This window comes from Scyliorhinus torazame, chromosome 1, assembly GCF_047496885.1.
Source record: "Scyliorhinus torazame isolate Kashiwa2021f chromosome 1, sScyTor2.1, whole genome shotgun sequence".
In the NCBI taxonomy this organism is placed as follows: Eukaryota; Metazoa; Chordata; class Chondrichthyes; order Carcharhiniformes; family Scyliorhinidae; genus Scyliorhinus; species Scyliorhinus torazame.
In genome coordinates this window covers 353,101,284-353,107,283 of record NC_092707.1, presented here as the reverse complement: position 1 = coordinate 353,107,283, position 6,000 = coordinate 353,101,284, and the positions used below count along the sequence as shown (strand labels likewise).

At 50.7% G+C, this 6,000-nt stretch overlaps 1 long non-coding RNA gene across 1 annotated transcript in view; it reads left to right on the top strand.

Annotated features, from left to right (window-relative positions):
* The first annotated feature begins 1,588 nt into the window (after positions 1-1,588).
* The window catches only part of LOC140426070 (uncharacterized), a 123,352-nt gene continuing 118,940 nt past the window's right edge, over positions 1,589-6,000 (top strand). The window contains exon 1 of the long non-coding RNA XR_011948123.1: positions 1,589-1,764. This is a non-coding gene — a long non-coding RNA (uncharacterized lncRNA). The remainder of the gene's footprint in view (positions 1,765-6,000) is intronic.

Here is a 6,000-nt window from a genome sequence, read left to right as displayed (position 1 = left end):
GTTTCTGCCTGTGTTGGCTGGATTTCCCTTCAGCCTTTACTGTTCTCCATTTTTAATCGGGAGTTGGCCAACTTCGGTGGCTACAGATCTACAACCCCCGGGGAAACGGACAGGTAGAAAGGGAGAATGGGATGGTATGGAGGGCTGTCCAGCTGGCCCTACGGTTCAGAAATCTCCCGCAGTACGCCTACGTGGCGTTCCCCGACGGCCGCCAGGATACCGTCTCCCTCAGGGACCTGGCACCAGCAGGTTCCGCCCCCCACACCACCCCCGTCACCCCCGGCGCCACCCACCCCTCCCCCGCCGACCCCATCACCCCCCCTAGGACTATCCGTCCTCCCTCTGTCCACCCCCGTTGATGAAGAGGATTTTGGCACGCTCCCGGGGTCAACTTCGACCACGACAGCACCAACATCGCCGGCTCCAGTTCGTTGATCCCAGAGGACGATCAAGATGCCGGACCGGCTGAACCTCTGACCGGCCCACCGGATGACCAGGGACATTGTTTTTTCACTGTTCTGTAAATATTAAAGATTGCGAATTGTATATAGTTATCCACCACCCCCTCCCGACTCAATTTTAACAGGGGGTGAATGTGGTAAACCACTGTGTTCCTATATTAAGGATTGTACGGTAGAACCTGCACTACAGGTTCACCTGGGCCCCTGCATGCTAGCTCCGCCCAGGAGCCGGGTTATAAATATGCGTGGCCTTCAGCTCGCAGCCATTTCGTCAGCTGCTGTAGGAGGCCACACTTCAGATACTAATAAAGCCTCAGTTTGAATTCAACTTCATCTCCAAATTGATCGTGCCTCTCCATATAAATGTCGTGGTTGCAAAAACAGCTCAAAGACTGTGAATCCTGCGGTGAGTAATTTACCTCCTGCACCCCCCCCCCCCCCCCCCAAAGCCTGTCCACCATCTACACAGCACAAGTCCAGAGTGTAATGGAACACTCCACACTTGCGGCTCCAACAACACTCAAGAAGCTCAACACCATCCAGGACAAAGCAACCTGCTTGATTGCTCCCCCTTCCACAAACATTCACTCCCTCCACCACCGATGAACAGCCATTTACAAGATGCACTGCAGGAACTTGCCAAGGTTCCTTAGGCAGCATCTTCAAAACCCGCGACCACCATCATCTAGGACAGGAGCAGCAGATACCTGGGAACCCCACCACCTGCAGGTTCCCCTCCAAGTCGCTCCCTGACATGGAAATATATCGCTGTTCCTTCACTGTCACTGGGTCCCTCCCTAACAGCACTGTGGCTGTACATACACATCGGGGACTGCAGTGGTTGAAGAAGGCAGCTCGTCACCACCCAACTAGGGATGGGCAATAAATGCTGGTCTAGCCAGCGCCGCCCACATCCCATAAATGAATAAAAAAAGATGATTTTTGCCTTTAAGTTTTTAGAATTCATTTTTCTTGAGGATAAATTGCAGCTTGTCTTATCAAAAGATAGCAATATGATAGTCATAGAAAAATAAACAAATAACAGCTCCTGGGAAACAGCCTGTGATTTATTTTTAAGGCTATGATCAGATGCATCTGTTTTCCAGTTCTGTGGTGTTGCAAGTAGCTTTTAGCTAAAGTTATTTTTGCTGCCAGGCATCTTAACACCCCAGACTTCAGACCCTATAACGTAGAGAGCTGGTTTGGAAAGCAGAAAAAAACAGTAGACTTCTATCTCATCTAAACCTCCGTGGAATGTTTATGGCAACGAACCCAATGCAAAAGGGTTAAAGCATGACCCAGGGTAAGTCCTTCAACTGTAATTATCTCTGTAATGCAAGATAGGTTGACTGCATAACAGTCATTAGAGCTATTCTAGACTTTGTAGCTTCACCAAGCCCTGACATGCTCTCCTCTTGGGTACAGCTCACATTTCACCAGGATCATGTTCGCTGTTAAGAAATATCTTCAGCGTGTCTGCTGATAAACAGGATGTGGTGTCCATTATTCACAGGGATGTTTATATGTACTACTCTGAAAGAAAGCAAAAAAATGAACAACAGTTTTGGGGGTGGGGGGGCATTTTCTTCATTCTTTTCCTTGTGGTGAGTTGTACGAAGTGAATATTCCTCCAAAAGGTATTTGTTTCTCACGTCAGCTTTCTTTTTTGGCACAATGAGGTTTTCTGATGTAATATGCATTATTTTCAGCTAACTCACTAATGGACAAATTACAGTCGTGACCCCAGTGACAGCATAATTAAATTCTACACTTGCAACTTTAATTTTCTGGAAACGGGCCATCTGTGATGGTGAGGGGAGTTTGTATAGACCAAACAATGTGTCAAAGCAAACGGGTTGGTAGCCTGTTTGGGCAGGTTGTCCTTCCAGCCACGGAAAGGCAGCTTATGGCTGTTTCCACTGAGGCTTGCCCTCAAAAACAGGTCATTGGGACTCTGGAGATAGCTGTGTCAACTTGTTTGTGTTACAGTTATACCCAAGAATAACAACAGCAACTTGCATTTATCTAGCACCGAACCGTTCCAATGTGCTTCATGGGGACTTAACAATTGAAAGCAGGCCAAAGAAGGAGGTATAATACATAGAACATAGAACATACAGGGCAGAAGGAGGCCATTCAGCCCATCGAGTCTGCACTGACCCATATAAGCCCTCACTTCCACCCTATCCCGTAACCCAATAACCTCTCCTAACCGTTTTGGATACTAAGAGCAATTTAGCATGGCCAATCCACCTAACCTGCACATCTTTGGACTGTGGGAGGAAACCGGAGCACCCGGAGGAAACCCACGCAGACACGGGGAGAACGTGCAGACTCCTCACAGACAGTGACCCAGCGGGGAATCGAACCTGGGACCCTGGCGCTGTGAAGCCACAGTGCTAGCCACTTGTGCTACCGTGCTGCCCGTGACGTTGACAGATGACAGTTTAATAAAAGCTTGGTCAAAAAGGTAAGTTAAAGAGTTACTGAAGATTAGTGATGTGAAGGTTTAGGGAGGAACTCCAGAGCTTACAGCTTAGAACTGGGAGCCAAGCCAATAATAGTCAGGCAAGAGAAGTCATGTTACACAAAAGACCAGATTTGCAGAAATGCAAAGCTCTTTGAGCATTGTAGGACTGTAAGTGGCTACATATTAAGGAGGGGTGAGGCAAGGGAGCGATTTGAACACAAGGATCAGTTCCGAGAAAGGCGGGTAAAGGTTTAAGAATTGGCTAGTCTCTTTTAAGGACTTTGGAGAGGAAAGAGAGGTTGGGAATGGGGTGGTAGTTTACAAAGACAGAGAGATCAAGGGTGATTTTTAACGAGGGGTGGGTGGCACACTTGAAAAGGAGGGTGACAGCTTCTGAGAAGAGGGAGCTATTTATAAATCAGCTAACATGGGATTCTGGAAGGGAAGTTAGGTTATTAACCGTTTAGTAAGAATAGGATTATGGGAGCTGGAGGTGGATCTCATGGACAAGATGAGCTTAGAGAAGGCGGGCAGCATAAAAACTAGGGATAGATGCAAGTTCATGAAAAAAAGGCAAGAGCGAATCTTGGCAAGGAACGAAGGCATCGACCCTTCTCCCCATATGAAAATCTGGCTTGTCCGATACCCCGAAGCATGCCACTCTCGGGCACAGCTCCACACTCACCTCCACAACCTTGGACATCACCCCGAAGAAGGCTGTCCAGAACCCGACAAGTCTGGGGCAGGCTTAGAACATGTGGGTGTGGTTGGCCGGGCCCCCCTAGCATTGTTCACATTTGTCCTTCCCCTCCGGTAGGAACCTGCTCATTCGGGTTCTGCTTAAGTGAGCTCTGTGCACCACTTTGAACTGCATGAGGCTTAGCCTAGCGCAGGAGGAGGTGGAGTTGATCCTACTCAGTGCTTCACTCCAGAGTCCCCAACCCACTTCTGTCCCCAATTCGTGCTTCCATTTCTGTTTAATTTTGTCCAGTGGTAACCTTGCACTGCCTAGCCATATATGTTTCCACAGTTCCCCCTCCTTATTGTCCATGTTCATTAGCTCCTCTAGTAGTGTGTCTCTCGGGGTCCTGGGGCACTTTGCCATCTCCTTTCGGAGAAAGTGCTTAATTTGGAGGTGCCTGAGCTCCTGTCCCGTCGGTAGGTCCAGGTCCTCTGTCAGTACGCCTAAGGTGACGAGTCTATCCCCTATGTAGAGGTCCCTAACCGCTAACGTCTCCCCATCCTGTCTCCATTTTCGAAAGGTGGGGTTGAGCATTTGTGTTTGCCGCAGATGGGGGCCTTGGAGGATATCGCGGTTAAACTGAAATTTTGCCTAATTTGGTTCCACTTTTTCAATGTGGCTACCACCACTGGGCTGGACGTGTGCCTTGATGGGGAGGGGGGCGCTGTTCGTGGCAAGTGCTTAGAGGGTTGTTCTCTTACAGGAGGACTCCTCCTGCCTCACCATTCCATGTTTGGCTCCCATGTCCATCCCCTCATCCTCTCGGCTGTCGTCACCCAGTGGTAGGACTGTAGATTTGGCAAGGCTAGACTGCCCATGTTTTTCCTCCGTTGCAGTGTCGACTTAGGGATCCTCTGGTTCTTAACCCCCCCCCACACACACACACACAAAAAAGGCATAATCATTTTGTCTACTTTGTGGAAAGAGGCTTTGGGGATGAAGATCGGTATGGATCTCCACAGGTAAAGGAGCCTCAGCAGTACGTTCATTTTGATCATCTGCACTGTCCCGCCATGGAAAGCGGGAGTGCATCCGATCTCTGTAGTTCCTTTTAACTTCCTCTGCCAGACTGGTTAGGTTCCACTTGTGGATCCGTGTTCAGTCATGGGCTATTTGGATCCCTAGGCAGCGGAATTTGTCTTGGGCTAGTTTGAATGATAGTCCCTTCAGCTCTGCTTCTCCCCCATTCGGGTTCACCGGGAAGGCCTCGCTCTTGCCCAAGTTGAGTTGTAGCCCCAGAAGGCTCCGAATTCCCTCAGAAGTTGCATGATTGCTTTCAGGCCGTTCTGTGGGTCCGAGATGAAGGGGAGCAGGTCATCCGCAGAGAGCGACCCTCAATGCTCCCTGCCCCCTCTTTGGATGCCCTTCCAGTTTTTCATGCCTCGCAGAGCAATCGCCAGTGGTTCAATTGCCAGGGTGGCCAAGAGCAGGGACAGTGGTCATCCCTGCCTTGTGCCTCTGTGTAGCTGGAAGTATTCAGTATCCGAACGCTCGCCCTAAGGGCATTGTACAGGAGTTTCACCCATGAAGTGAATCCTGTTCCTAGCCCAAACCGCTCCAACACCTCGATGAGGTACTTCCATTTGACTCGGTCGAAGGTCTTTTCTGCGTCCAGGGAGACAGTGCGAGCGCAAATCAGCTTTTTTGAGAGAACAGGCTCCCAAACGGGGAATTTCGCCTTCTATGGTGAACCAGCCAACGAAATATTCTTGCTATTGTCTTTGCTAATATATTTTATTGTTCTTTAAACAACAGTGAGCTTGCTGAAATTTTAATGTGCCCAAAGCAGCAAGTCTCAAGTTGCCAGGTGTCAATGCAGCTCCTGTTACGAAGTATACCACCCAGTTCCTTAGCACTCGGCACCAAATCTGTGGCGGGATTCTCCCATGGGGGGCCAAGTGCCGCCGCCGGTGTAAAAACGGGAATGTTTTACTCCGGCATCGGCGCCCGTTCCGAGATCCGATTATCCGGGCCACAGTGGGATAGCACGGCGCGGGAGAGGCCCAGCTGCCGGTCCCGGCGTGTACACGGTGCCGCGGGGTCCGCGCATGCGCAGTTGGGCCGGCGCCAACTAGCGCATGTGCAGTGGCCTTCTTCCCCACTCTGGCCCCGACGCGAAATGGCGCAGGGCTACAGGAGACGACGGGGAGGAAAGGAGGCCGGGTGACAGAGAGGCTGGCCAGCCGATCGGTGGGTCCCGGCCGCAGGCCAGGCCACTACGGAGGCTCCCCCTGGGGTCAGACTCCCCCACCCCCACCCCCACCCCCACAGACCGCCCTGCACCCTTCAACGCCAAGGTCCCGCCGGCTCAGAGGATGTTAGAACGG